Source organism: Coptis chinensis, chromosome 9 (assembly GCF_015680905.1).
Source record: "Coptis chinensis isolate HL-2020 chromosome 9, ASM1568090v1, whole genome shotgun sequence".
NCBI lineage: Eukaryota > Viridiplantae > Streptophyta > Magnoliopsida > Ranunculales > Ranunculaceae > Coptis > Coptis chinensis.
In genome coordinates this window covers 29,685,210-29,697,107 of record NC_141464.1, presented here as the reverse complement: position 1 = coordinate 29,697,107, position 11,898 = coordinate 29,685,210, and the positions used below count along the sequence as shown (strand labels likewise).

Sequence of the window (11,898 nt, the reverse complement as noted above, 5' to 3'; positions counted from 1 at the left end):
ACCATTCTACTTCACTCTCATTTTTTTGGTGAAGTTCTACTTCACTCAACAACAAAAAATAACAAAAACTTGGCAAGAAACTATAGATGTGCTCGTGATCACATACATATTGCTCCACCAAGCGTGTCAGTCACGTCAGATTTTATTTCATTTGTACACTTAAGAGCTGCAATTCTGTTACCAAACCGTCCAAATCCCTGAAATAACTCCCACCATCTTTTACAGCATTTAATGATGTCTGACTTAGCTCCTTAGCTCGCTCACTCAGCAATTGGTTTTCGCCTACTGACTCGAAAAATTTCTGAGCTAACTCATCGGCATTAGGAACAGTCAATCCACCTTGACAAACTTTGACTGCAACTCCTATACGCTCAGCCAAGGCCCAAAATTTCGATATCGGTTAATATATCGGTGTACCCAAAAACCGAGATATATCGGATATATCGGATATCTCGGTTTTTTTGGTGACCAGTCCAAAGTTTCTAAAATATCGGATATCTCACCGATATATCTCGGATATCTCACCGATATTTCAGAAATTTCAATATTAAGTTATTAACAATTGGTCAAAAAGTCAACGGATATATATCGATTATCTCGGAAATATCGATTATATCGGCGATATAAATTTTCATATCGGAAATTCCGATATATCTCGGAAAAAAAAGGGGTTAATATTCGGTGGATATATATCGGAAATATCGATATCGATGTACCAATTTACCGAGATATATCGGCGAGATATCGGATATCTCGGCGATATTTTGGGCCATGCGCTCAGCCAAAAGTTCTGAATTAATGTACTGGTCTGCTCCTATGGGCCACGTCAGCATGGGTACTCCAGCAATGATTGCTTCTAACATTCAGTTCCAACCACAATGAGTCAAAAACGATCCAACGGCTCGGTGGTTTAGTATCACAACCTGAGGAGCCCATCCTTTAATTACAAAACCTCTACCAGCTGCACCCGATCTTCGAAACCACTAGGGACTACTCCGTACTCTTCTGCCACGTGTTCCTTGACGCTCCACACAAATCGTGTCCCACTTTTCTCCAAACCCAGTGCTAGTTATTCCATTTGTCGATTATTTAAAACAACTTGAGTACTATAGATGTTGTGGTTGCTGGACAAAGACTTGATGATATAGAGAATTGGAAATAGTTGCACTCTTCTTGGGATAAGAGTTGCCTACGTATCAAGATTCTCGGGCTAAACTTGAATCAAGCCTTACAAAGTTCATCTCTCTCTATTTATAAGTGTGTGAGTTGACTTTCCATATTTGCTTTGGACTGTTATGAAGTGTAAATCCACCTTGTGTGCTATCTTGATGATTCGCCATTAATGTGTTGTTACAAAGTTAATGTTTCCTTGATTGTGGCATTGATTGAGCTCTGAGATTGCGCTAGTTGATATCCTTCCATAAATGGCTGTAACTAATGCTTCGGACTACCTAGGTGTTGGGTACGGTCTGATGGTGTTAGACGACCTGTTATGTGGACACATGTATTGTAGTGTGGAATGGAGGGTACTTATACAACCCCCTTTATTTTTTATTCGTTCTTTGGACAGCTGTTGCGTGGAGAAAGAACGGTTAAAAAGTAAAGATTTGAAAACACGTATCTGACAACTGTTTTGTTTTGAAATTAGGTTTTGGGGAATGTGCGGGAACTGTTTGGGCTGGATTCGTGGACCCGAAATTACGGTGATTTGTGGGCGAGTAATGATTTAAATTTTGGGAACACGAAACATTTTTGTCTTCTCAAGGTTTGGGGCAGTTGAGGGGTTTTTTCCTTTGGGATTTCGCTTGCTCAGTTCTTATTCTAGACAAAGAGAAAAAACCCAGAGCGAAAGAAAAAAGAAAAGAGAGAAACAACAAAAAAAAAAAATTCCTTCTTCGGTATCATGTGCGTCTTTTGATCTTGCAAATCTTTCTCTTTCATTAATTTTAGATCTTTTAATGTCTGCTAACAGTGATAGCTTGAGTGGTGAGGTGGAAGTTGATAAATGGAGAGAGAGAACGGTAAGTGGTGAAGAAGTTGAGGAGAAAGTGTGTAGTGGTGATAAGGCTTCATCGTCTTCATCGTTGGAGACGATGGATGTGAGGAAGCCTAAGTTGGAGGATTGCTATGCAGCATTGAGAGAGGAGTTTGGCTGGGTGGAGTCCGACCTAGCCATGTACGACCTGAGGGGAGAGAGGAATTTGTTTCATAATGACTACGTTCCTTGGGGTGGAGGAGTAGTTGTTTGCTATGGACAATTAAAGGCTGGGATGAGGTTGCCTTTTTCCCGTCTTACTATGGAGGTGTTGAACTTTTTGGGGAAAGCCCCTTGTCAGTTCGTGGGGGAACAATTTGGAGGATTCTCCATGTGTTGGACTTGTTGAATGACAGGCCAGAACATCCGCTTATCGGATGTGATGGAGCACTTTGTTGTGAGAAGGTCGTGTTATGAATTTCGGTTTTCATGTCTTTAAGGGGGAAGTCTCCGTTATCGCTGGGGGAAAAGGAGGATCGAGTCGTGAGGCCATTGTTGGCTGTGGGTAGATATTGTCCTCCTGGTTTGGAGATTGAAAATCGGGTTATAAAGTTTCCTGGTAGGTCGTTGGTTTTAGGTCATAATGTGTGTCTGGTATATCATAATTTGGACGTTCTGATTTATTTGGTTTGTTTTTGCAGAGATCAATATTCGTTTTCGTACTAAGGCCGGTGTTATTGAAAGGTTTGCTTGTTTGAGCTTGGAGGAGAAACAAGCGTTGTTGGGGGAGATTGCGTATTATTTTAAGAGGCGCGGAGGAGAGAAGATCAACCGTAAGAGGCTGGAGCAAAAGGTGAGGGCTCGCAAAGCCGCGGTTGTTATCTCTGATTCTAGCTCGGAATCTGCCATGGAGAGGGAGAGCCAAAAGAAAGCACCTATTTCTAGAGGGAAAAGGGCTGGAGGTGCTGGTGATAGCCGTCTGGGGCGGCTAGGTCGGCTGGAGGATCTAGTGAACACCGTTTTGGGGCGGTGAGGACGGCTGGAGGGGTGACGCAATCCAGACGCTCTGAGTTGGGAGACTCAAATCGTTTGTCATCACAACGTTCTGAGTTTGGTGACGCAAATCATTTGGCGTCCCAACATTCTGAGCTGGGGGATGTGGCACGCTCTGCATCCAACCGCTTCTCCTCTGGTGATGCAGATCATTCTGCGTCCACTTGCTTATCTTCTGGAGACGCGGGTGCTAGTGGGGAGGGTGATGCTCCCACTTCGTTCTGGAAGCCTAATCTGAAAAGGTGTTCCAAAGTGGTTGAGTCAGAGGGGGCTAAGAGGCCCCGAACTGAGTCTGAGAAATGACCTAGTACTGGTGAGGGTCGTACATCTTCAAGTCGGGTTCATCTGAAGAAAATGAACTTGATTGATTTGGCTGCTGATGATGGGGTGGATGAGGCCCGTGGAAAAAAGAAAGTTGATGAGGTTGAGCATGTTGCTGAACAGTGCAAGGGGTCAGGAAGTACGGACCCAAGTAAGAAGAGTGAAAGTGTTGTTCTGGACAGGCTGGTTATGTATGAAGACCCTGTTAGTGGGCTGAGAAAGTTTATGGAGAATGGTGACTGTAGCTTTAAGTCCAAGTTCGTTGGTGGGGCGTTGCTGGAGAGTATTGTGCTTGATGGGGATAGGCGCAAGCTAGATAATAAGGGTCTGGAAGTGAACTTGCTGGAGATGGACCGGTCTTTGTGCTATGTGAGTGTTCTTTCGTTTTGAGCTTGTGATAAGAGCCCAAAACTGTAGTTTTAACCCTGTAACAGTCATACTTTTAGACCAATTATGTTAGTAATAATTAAGAGTTAATAATGATTACGTGTTTTTATGCATTTCAGGCGTCAAAGTCCATTATGTGCAGAAATGTGCCACTTTAGTGAGATAAAAGAGCAAAGGTCGGTTGCTAAGGAGTTCTGTGATTAAAGGCTAAGATTCAAGAAGACAAAGCCTTTCTAAAGCCCGGGTCAAAAAGCTGAAAAAAGTCGACGCGGCGTAAAACAAAGACTCAAAGTCGCCAGAACTCCGGCGTCGTATCTTTGGACTCGGACTTCGAATTGGGCCTACCTTATGTCAAAACTACCGCTCGGAAAGAGCTTTCCAATGGTCTAAGCTGTGACCCAATCAGAGGAGCAGAAGTGGACGAAAAGTCTGTTGAAGTCAACTGCAGCTGAAGAGGCCTTTCGATCGAAGAATTGGGTTTTGGGCTGATTCTCGCCCAAAACATGGCTCCAAGCCCATGCACGATTTTTGGATCTGACATATAAAACAAAAGCTTAGCTCTTTGTTAATGGTAGCTAGTTAGACCTAAAACTATATAGAATTCTAGATCTAGTTTTCAAGAGAGTAATTAAGTTTAAGTTCCATTTTCAATTCTTGTTTTAGATTAAGTCTTTGAATCATTGTTCTTAATTGATTACATAAATAAAATAGTTATTTTGTCAATTTCGATTTTTGTCATTTCAATTTATAGATCTAGTTCTAATTCTTGTTGATTATCATTTCGTAGTTTAAGTAGATTGAAACATTGTTAGTTAAATTAGTTAAGTTAGAATTTTAATATGATGAGTAGTTATAATTCAATGGGAAATGATGGGTTGATGACTAAAGGCTAAAACCTCCATTAGAGGGGTTGATGAAGCCTTGATGAAAACTTAGTGGTATAGTGTAGTAGCGTTGTAAAATCTATTCCACTCTAGAAGGTCGTGATTCGCCATGAGAATGGGTGGACGACCTCACATGCTAGTTAGTATTTGGTAGAAATGCCATGAACACTAGTGGATTAGAACTCGAAATTCTTGCCGTGAAGAACGTAAGAATCGAGATACAAGAATCTATGCTAGGTTATTAAGTTGGATTCGAGGTGGATTAAATTCCCCTCTAATCCTTTATCTAGATTCAAAAACAATCATATTTCCATAGCATTCGTAGTTTAAATTCAACATAATCAATTTCATATTGTATCGTAGTATAACACCCTTCGTAAAGCTCTCATTAGACTTAAGACTGATTAATTAGATTAGAAAACACTCCATGCTAGAGAACTAGGAGTGGAACGAATTTGTTACTCCACTCTATTTCGATAGAATTGAGAGTAGAAACTTTGATAAGCAATCTAGCATCATAAATAGTTTTAGTTTACTTACGTTTTGAGTTCATCGTTCATTTTGTAGGTAAACTATCAATTTTATGTTTTATCAAATGGCTACCATCTTAGTTGCACTTTAGCATTGTTTTCATAGTATAATTAGTCATTTTAAGTCCCATTAAACCCACCCACCCTTGTTTGATTCATACCGTGGTTGTCCGTTTCAGCGTTGAAAAGTTCGACAAAATTACACCGAAGCGATCGCTTCGCATTTAGAGCGCGCACTGCGCCCATAAGCTCGAACCTTGAGCCGATCTCGCCCCATCTTGAGCGACCCACCCTAAAACACTGTAACTTGAAATATACGGAGCGATCACGCTTCTAAGCTTAGCGACCCGCCTCTAAGCTAAATTTTCCAGATTTCTACAGTTTGTTTCAAACCGATTTTTTAAGTTTTTCGTTGTTCTAACTTGCTATGTGTACATCAACACGCGCGTAAACAAGACGCTATTCATAAGCGAAGCAAGGACGCTTATCGGTATTCCTTTCTTCCATACCTCGTGATCTCCGCTAGAGGTTTATACTAAAATATCAAGATTGTTTGGAGTGTTGTCGGTTTAGACTTAGACTTGCATGAGATTAAGGTCCGGGGAGAAAAACACCGAACGTAATTAACCGTCAACGTCAACAAACAAATCTATCGAGTATACCAATCACTACACCTCTAACTACTATCCCACCAACCACACGACATAATGGTCAAGAAAGAGAGACTCCTCTCTCCGACTTCTACAAAGCCTTGAGCGATAGCCCTAAATCTTGCATCGTTCTAGCGCGTACTCCAGGGGGATTTTTGAATCCCCTCAAAACATATTTAATTTGTTACCCGCCTTCCATGGTTTAGACCATGAAAAACCTTACCAACACATGCGTAGGATTGAACAAGTCCTTACAACATTCCATCATCCTACGGTTGGTGGGGAACAAATTAAACCGAGGGTATTTCCTTCACCTTAGCCGATAAGGCATCGTCTTTGGTTAACCGCCTTGGCGCCTAACTCAGGACTCGTGGGCTAAACTTGTTCACCTGTTTATGGAACATTTTACCCACCCCTAAAGACAAATGAGATGCTTTCCAAGATTCATTTTTCCGGCGAATCCTCATGAATCATTTTCTCGAGGCTTGGAATCGTTTCACCGATCCGCTTATAGAGTGTCCACACCATAACCTAGCAAAAGACACGTTAGTTCGGGCCTTTTTCAAAGGACTTCAACATCACCATAAAGAAGTCCTTGACATAATGAATGGGGTAGTTTCCTAAGTAAAGGAGCCCGGAGGCTTACAAATTTTTAGAAGAACAAACTAAACGCAATAACAATTGGGGTAGTGATGATATCCCCGCCTCGCTAGTTCTTCTTCAACAGCTTAAGGCCACCAAGATATGTTTGAGATGAAACCCGATCTAGAACTTAAAATTTAATCAATCTCTAACTAAAAAGGTTGAGGCTATTTCACGTGCAACAAAAGCCTATCCCCCGTCATGAATGTAAACTCCAACCCATGTAATTTCTGTTTGAGTCCCGAGCACCCCGACTTCTATTGTCCTCTCCTCTATTATGAACAACAACAATTAGAGCAAGATAATGTTTGCTCCATTAATAAATATCCTATTCCTAATGCCCCATGGAGACAACATCCCAACTTTAGTTGGCAATAAACAATCAACAAGTTACACCTCCGTGGTTTAATAACCAAACTATTAGGCAAGCAAACAATTATAATCAAGCTCCACCTAGGCAAGGATGGGACAAGGTCGGGGAAATTATAATAATTATAACAACCAAGGGCAACCACGACAAGGTGTAAAGCACAAGGTCGAGTAATTATAATAGTTATAATACCAATAGAGGTATCGTTCCGGTTAACAATATTAACTATCACAACCCACCCATTAATAATCAACGGAGATAGTTCCAACCGCATTCACCGCGACTACTACACCTACACAACCGGATTGTATCGACGATTTATACAAAGTTACCCAACAACTTTTCCAATCAATGACTCAATCAAACCAACAGATCTTACAATCCATAAATCGGGGCATACAACAGTTAGCCCAAGAGAAAGCCCAACCAAAAGGCGGTTTCCGTGACAAGCTATACCAAACCCTAAAACAAAGAACACAAACTTTTGAGGTAAACGGTAATACTAGCACGGAAACTATAATCGTAGGTGATCTACATGCCATCACCACCCTCCGCTCGAAGAGTGGTTGATAACAAAGTAACTATGCCTATAGTTACCCCATCAAGATTCTCCTACACCGGATATCGAACTAAATACCGAAATAGAAACTCAAGAGCCTACCACCAGTAGAGGTACCCGCTTAAACCACAACCTAAGAAACAGAAAGCCAAGGTTACACATCAAGTCGAGCCATACGCTAAATATAGAGCTTAAACCACCGCTCCTCAAAAAAATTAGCCATGCTAACCAGGGATACCAACTTTGAGGAGATTAGGAACGCTTTCAAAAATCTAACGATAAACCTTCCTTTTCTCAAAGCTATTAAAAAGCTACCTAATCACGCTAAGTTTCTTAAAGAGTTGTGCACTACTAGGCATAAGACCAACATACCTAAAGACGCTTTTTAACCTAACAATTCCCAACTTTATCCTAAAAATAATGGAATTGTTAAGTACAAGGACCCCGGTCGCCCCATCAGAAATGCACCTTAGGAGATTCCCACACAACGACCGCGTTATTAGACACGGGGCGAGTGTTAACTTACTCCCATATTATTTGTAAAAATAAATAGGTCTACGTGAAATGCAACCTACAAAAATAACGCTTGCAATTAGCGGACAGGTCAATTAAGCATCCTAAGGGTGTAGTGAAAAACGTGCTTGTTAAGGTTCGTGGATTTCTACTATCCTGGCCGATTTTGTTATCCTCGATACGTAAGTCGCTAACGAACGACTCAGATGAGGATCATCTTAGGGCTCTTCTTAGCAACCGCCAACGATTTATAAATTGTCCGCGATGGTAAGATGTCCTTATCTTTTAGCCATCTTACAGTTGAGGTAAATGTTTTTAAAATGATGAAACAATTACCGATTCGCCTCTATAGATGGGGAGGTTAGTATGATCGAGAGCTTAGCTCAAGATTATTTTAACAACACGCTTTCGAAAAACAATATGTACAAATTCCTTTCTTTTTGGAACTTCAGATTTTGTAAATGACTCCTACTTAGAGGAAGTCAACACCATCTTTGAGTCCACACCAATTGTAGACCCTTCTTTGTTGCTCCATATATCGAGTATGAAGACTTGCTACCTAAGCAAGTATTCATTATGCAAAATGAGGACCCGCATGAAACATCTATTGATTTTCCTTCCACCCCAGCTTAAAATCTTCCCCCGAGTTAAAATATATTCAACTTGATCCGATGGTAGTCATCCGTAATTATATCTTCTCTCGTTATCCGAGAATGAAGAGACACGCTTAATCCGGGTGATTAGGGGAACATCGGTCCGCCATTGGTTGGTCCCTAGCCGACATTAAGGGTATTGACCCTAATGTTTGTACTCATCGTATCCATTTGAGGATAACGCCAAAGACTTCTCGAACCTCGGTCATCGCTTTGAACCCCGCCATGAAAGAGGTGGTTAGGGAAGAAGTCTTACGACACTGATGCGGGTATCATATACCCAATCTCGATAGCGAATGGGTAAGCCCCATTCATGTAGTTCCTAAGAAATCGGAGTTATCATGGTACGTAACGGAAGGGTGACTATGTTGTCACACAAGGTCCTATGAAATGGAGGATCCGTATTGATTACGACGCTTAAATGCTATGACACGAAAAAGATCACTTTCCTTTACCTTTTATAGATCAAATGCTCGAACGCCTAGTTGGTCATGCTTTTTATTGTTTTCCGGATGGCTACTCGTGCTATTTTCAGATTATTATTGATATTGATGACCAAGAAAAGACTACCTTCACATGTCCCTTTGAACGATGCCTATAAACGAATGCCTTTTGGCCTTTGTAATGCTCCCCGTACCTTCCAAATGGTGTATGCTTCATATATTTAGTGACATGGTAGAAATGCTTTATGAAAGTTTTCATGGATGATTTTTCTATCTATGGAGACTCCTTCACAGATCGCTTGTCTAACCTCGCCTAAGGTTTTGACACGGTGTGAAGAAAAAGAGCCTCGCTTTAAAACCGGAAAAGTGTCATTTCATGGTGAAAAGGGCATAGTACTAGGTCACATTGTATCTAGTGATGGCATCAAAGTAGATAAGGCCAAACTAGATAAGATAGCAACTCTACCTAAACTACGGACCGTCCGTGATAATAGAGCCTTTCTAGGCCATGCAGGTGTTTTATAGGCGGTTTATTAAAGACTTCTCGAAATAGCTAGGCCTTTAACTAATATGCTTTTGAAAGATGCAATTTTCGATTTTAATTTTAACTCGTAAGCAAGCTTTTGAAACTTTAAAAGTCATTCTAACCTCTACACCACACCAATTATACAACCTCTCGATTGGTCTAAACCTTTCAACTCATGTGTGATGCTAGTGACTATGCAAATTAGTGCGTCTTTGGGACAAAAACTAGATAATAAGTCCACTGTATTTATTATGCTAGTAAAACCTTAAACGATGCTCAACGGAATTATTCAACTACCAAAAAGAATTCTTAGCCGTCATTTATGCTTTAGATAAGTTTCTTCCTTATTTGGTTGGTTCTAAAACTTTAGTTTACACGACCATGCAGACCACTTAAGTACCTTCTTGCAAAGAAGGATGCTAAGCAGAGATTAATCCGATGGATCCTTATCCCGCAAGAGTTCATATTAGAAATAAAGGACAAAAAGAGGGGTCGAAAACGAAGTTGCCGACCACCACTTATCTAGACTCACAAATGACGATCGGGAGCGATTCGAGTCCATACCGACTCTTTTCCCCGATGAGCATCTGTATGCTATTTTTTCAAAGACCATGGTATCTTTGACATTGTAAATTATTTAGCGGCTGATGTTATGCCTTATAATTGGTCAAGAAATGAACGTAAGAAGTTCTTGGCGAGTTAAGTTATACTACCGGGATGAGCCCTACCTTTTAAGTATTGTCGCGGATCGATTATTCGTCGTTGTATTCCCCAAAGGGGAATATAATGAAGTTCTATCGCTCGCCATGACAAAGAGTGTGGTGGCCATTTTAGTGGGATGAAAACAACCGCTAAAGTTCTTCAATGTGGATTTTATTGGCCTACCCTTTTTAAGGATGCCCAAGTGCATTGCAAGACGTGTATTCGCTGCCAACAACTTGGGCTTAATCACGGCCGTAATATGATGCCATTAAATCCAATCTTGATAGTAGAAATTTTTGACGCTTGGGGAATTGATTTCATGGGTCCCTTCCCTGTTTCCCACGGTTTCATTTATATTCTAGTTGCCGTGGACTACGGTCTAAATGGATAGAGTCCCTAGCTTGCCGTAGCAATGACCATAAGACCGCTGTATTTTTATTAAAGAATATATTTTCTCGGCCGGTTTGGCATTCCTAAAGCCATCATTAGTGATGGTGGAACACATTTTTGCAACAGAGTTGTTGCATCCCTAGTGAAAAAGTATGGAGTTACACACAAAGTAGCAACTCCTTATCATCCACAAACTAGCGGACAAGTAGAAGTTTCTAATAGGGAAATCAAAAAGATTTTAGAAACAACTCAGAAACCCGATAGGAAAGATCGGTCGTCGTTGCCTATCGGATGCCTTATGGGCGATAGAACTGCTTTCAAAACTCCTATAGGTATGTCTCCCTTTAGACTTGTATTTGGGAAACCATGTCATTTGCCCATTGAATTAGAGCACCGCGGCTCTATGGGCTATAAAAAGCCTTAATTTCAATATTGATGAGGCGGTGTCAAACGCAGTTGCAATTGAATAAGCTTGAAGAAATCCGTGGCGATTTTTACGATCTCGCTGAAGGATTATAAAGCTAACATGAAACGTGTTCATGATAAGCAAATCTTGCGCAAAAGTTTATGGTCGGTCAAAAGGTCTTGCTTTTACAACTCCCCGCCTACATATTTTCCCGTGGAAATTAAAACCCGTTGGTCCGGTCCTTTTCTCGTTACTAAAGTCACCCCCTTACGGGGCAATCACCTTGGTAAATCCCAATGACAACAAGTACCTTTCAAGTTAATGGTCAACGGTTAAAACATTTTCACGAACTTCGCCCCCCCTGATGTAGAGGAAGTCCTTTTACGGGACCCTCGCCTATGAGGATTGATCCTTGTCATTGGTGCACTTCCTTTCACTTCCATATAGTGGTAAGTGCACCATTCAGTAACCGGGCCCTCCCTATGGAGTGTGTGGCTGTAAGTACCGGATTTTAAGTCCACGGTTAACATAATTCACGTTTTCCACTTTTGCATCTTTTCTCAGTTTTTGAGTCATGTTCCTCTATGGGGTGAATTATGTATTTATTGTTTTTCGTTTTTCTTATTATAAACTAAAAAAATAAAAATAAAAAATAAATAAATAATAAAAAATTCTTAATCATAGAAATAGCAATCCAACAAGTCTTGGGAATCTGACTTTAAACGACCCACGTTAGAACAAATTTTGTGTTTAAAAATTTGTTTGGGGGTGGGCAATCGGTCTTTCCATTTGGATTGCTCGAACTTTCCATTTGTGTTGCTTAGGCCCATTACTTGTAGTTCAATAGGGTTGATATCTTAAACTTAGATTTCCTTCGTTCGCATAACTTACGTC

General features: G+C 40.8%; 1 pseudogene; it reads right to left on the bottom strand.

Moving 5' to 3' along the window:
• LOC147475492 (UDP-glycosyltransferase 89B2-like) overlaps positions 1-11,898 on the bottom strand; it is a 42,492-nt pseudogene continuing 30,594 nt past the window's right edge.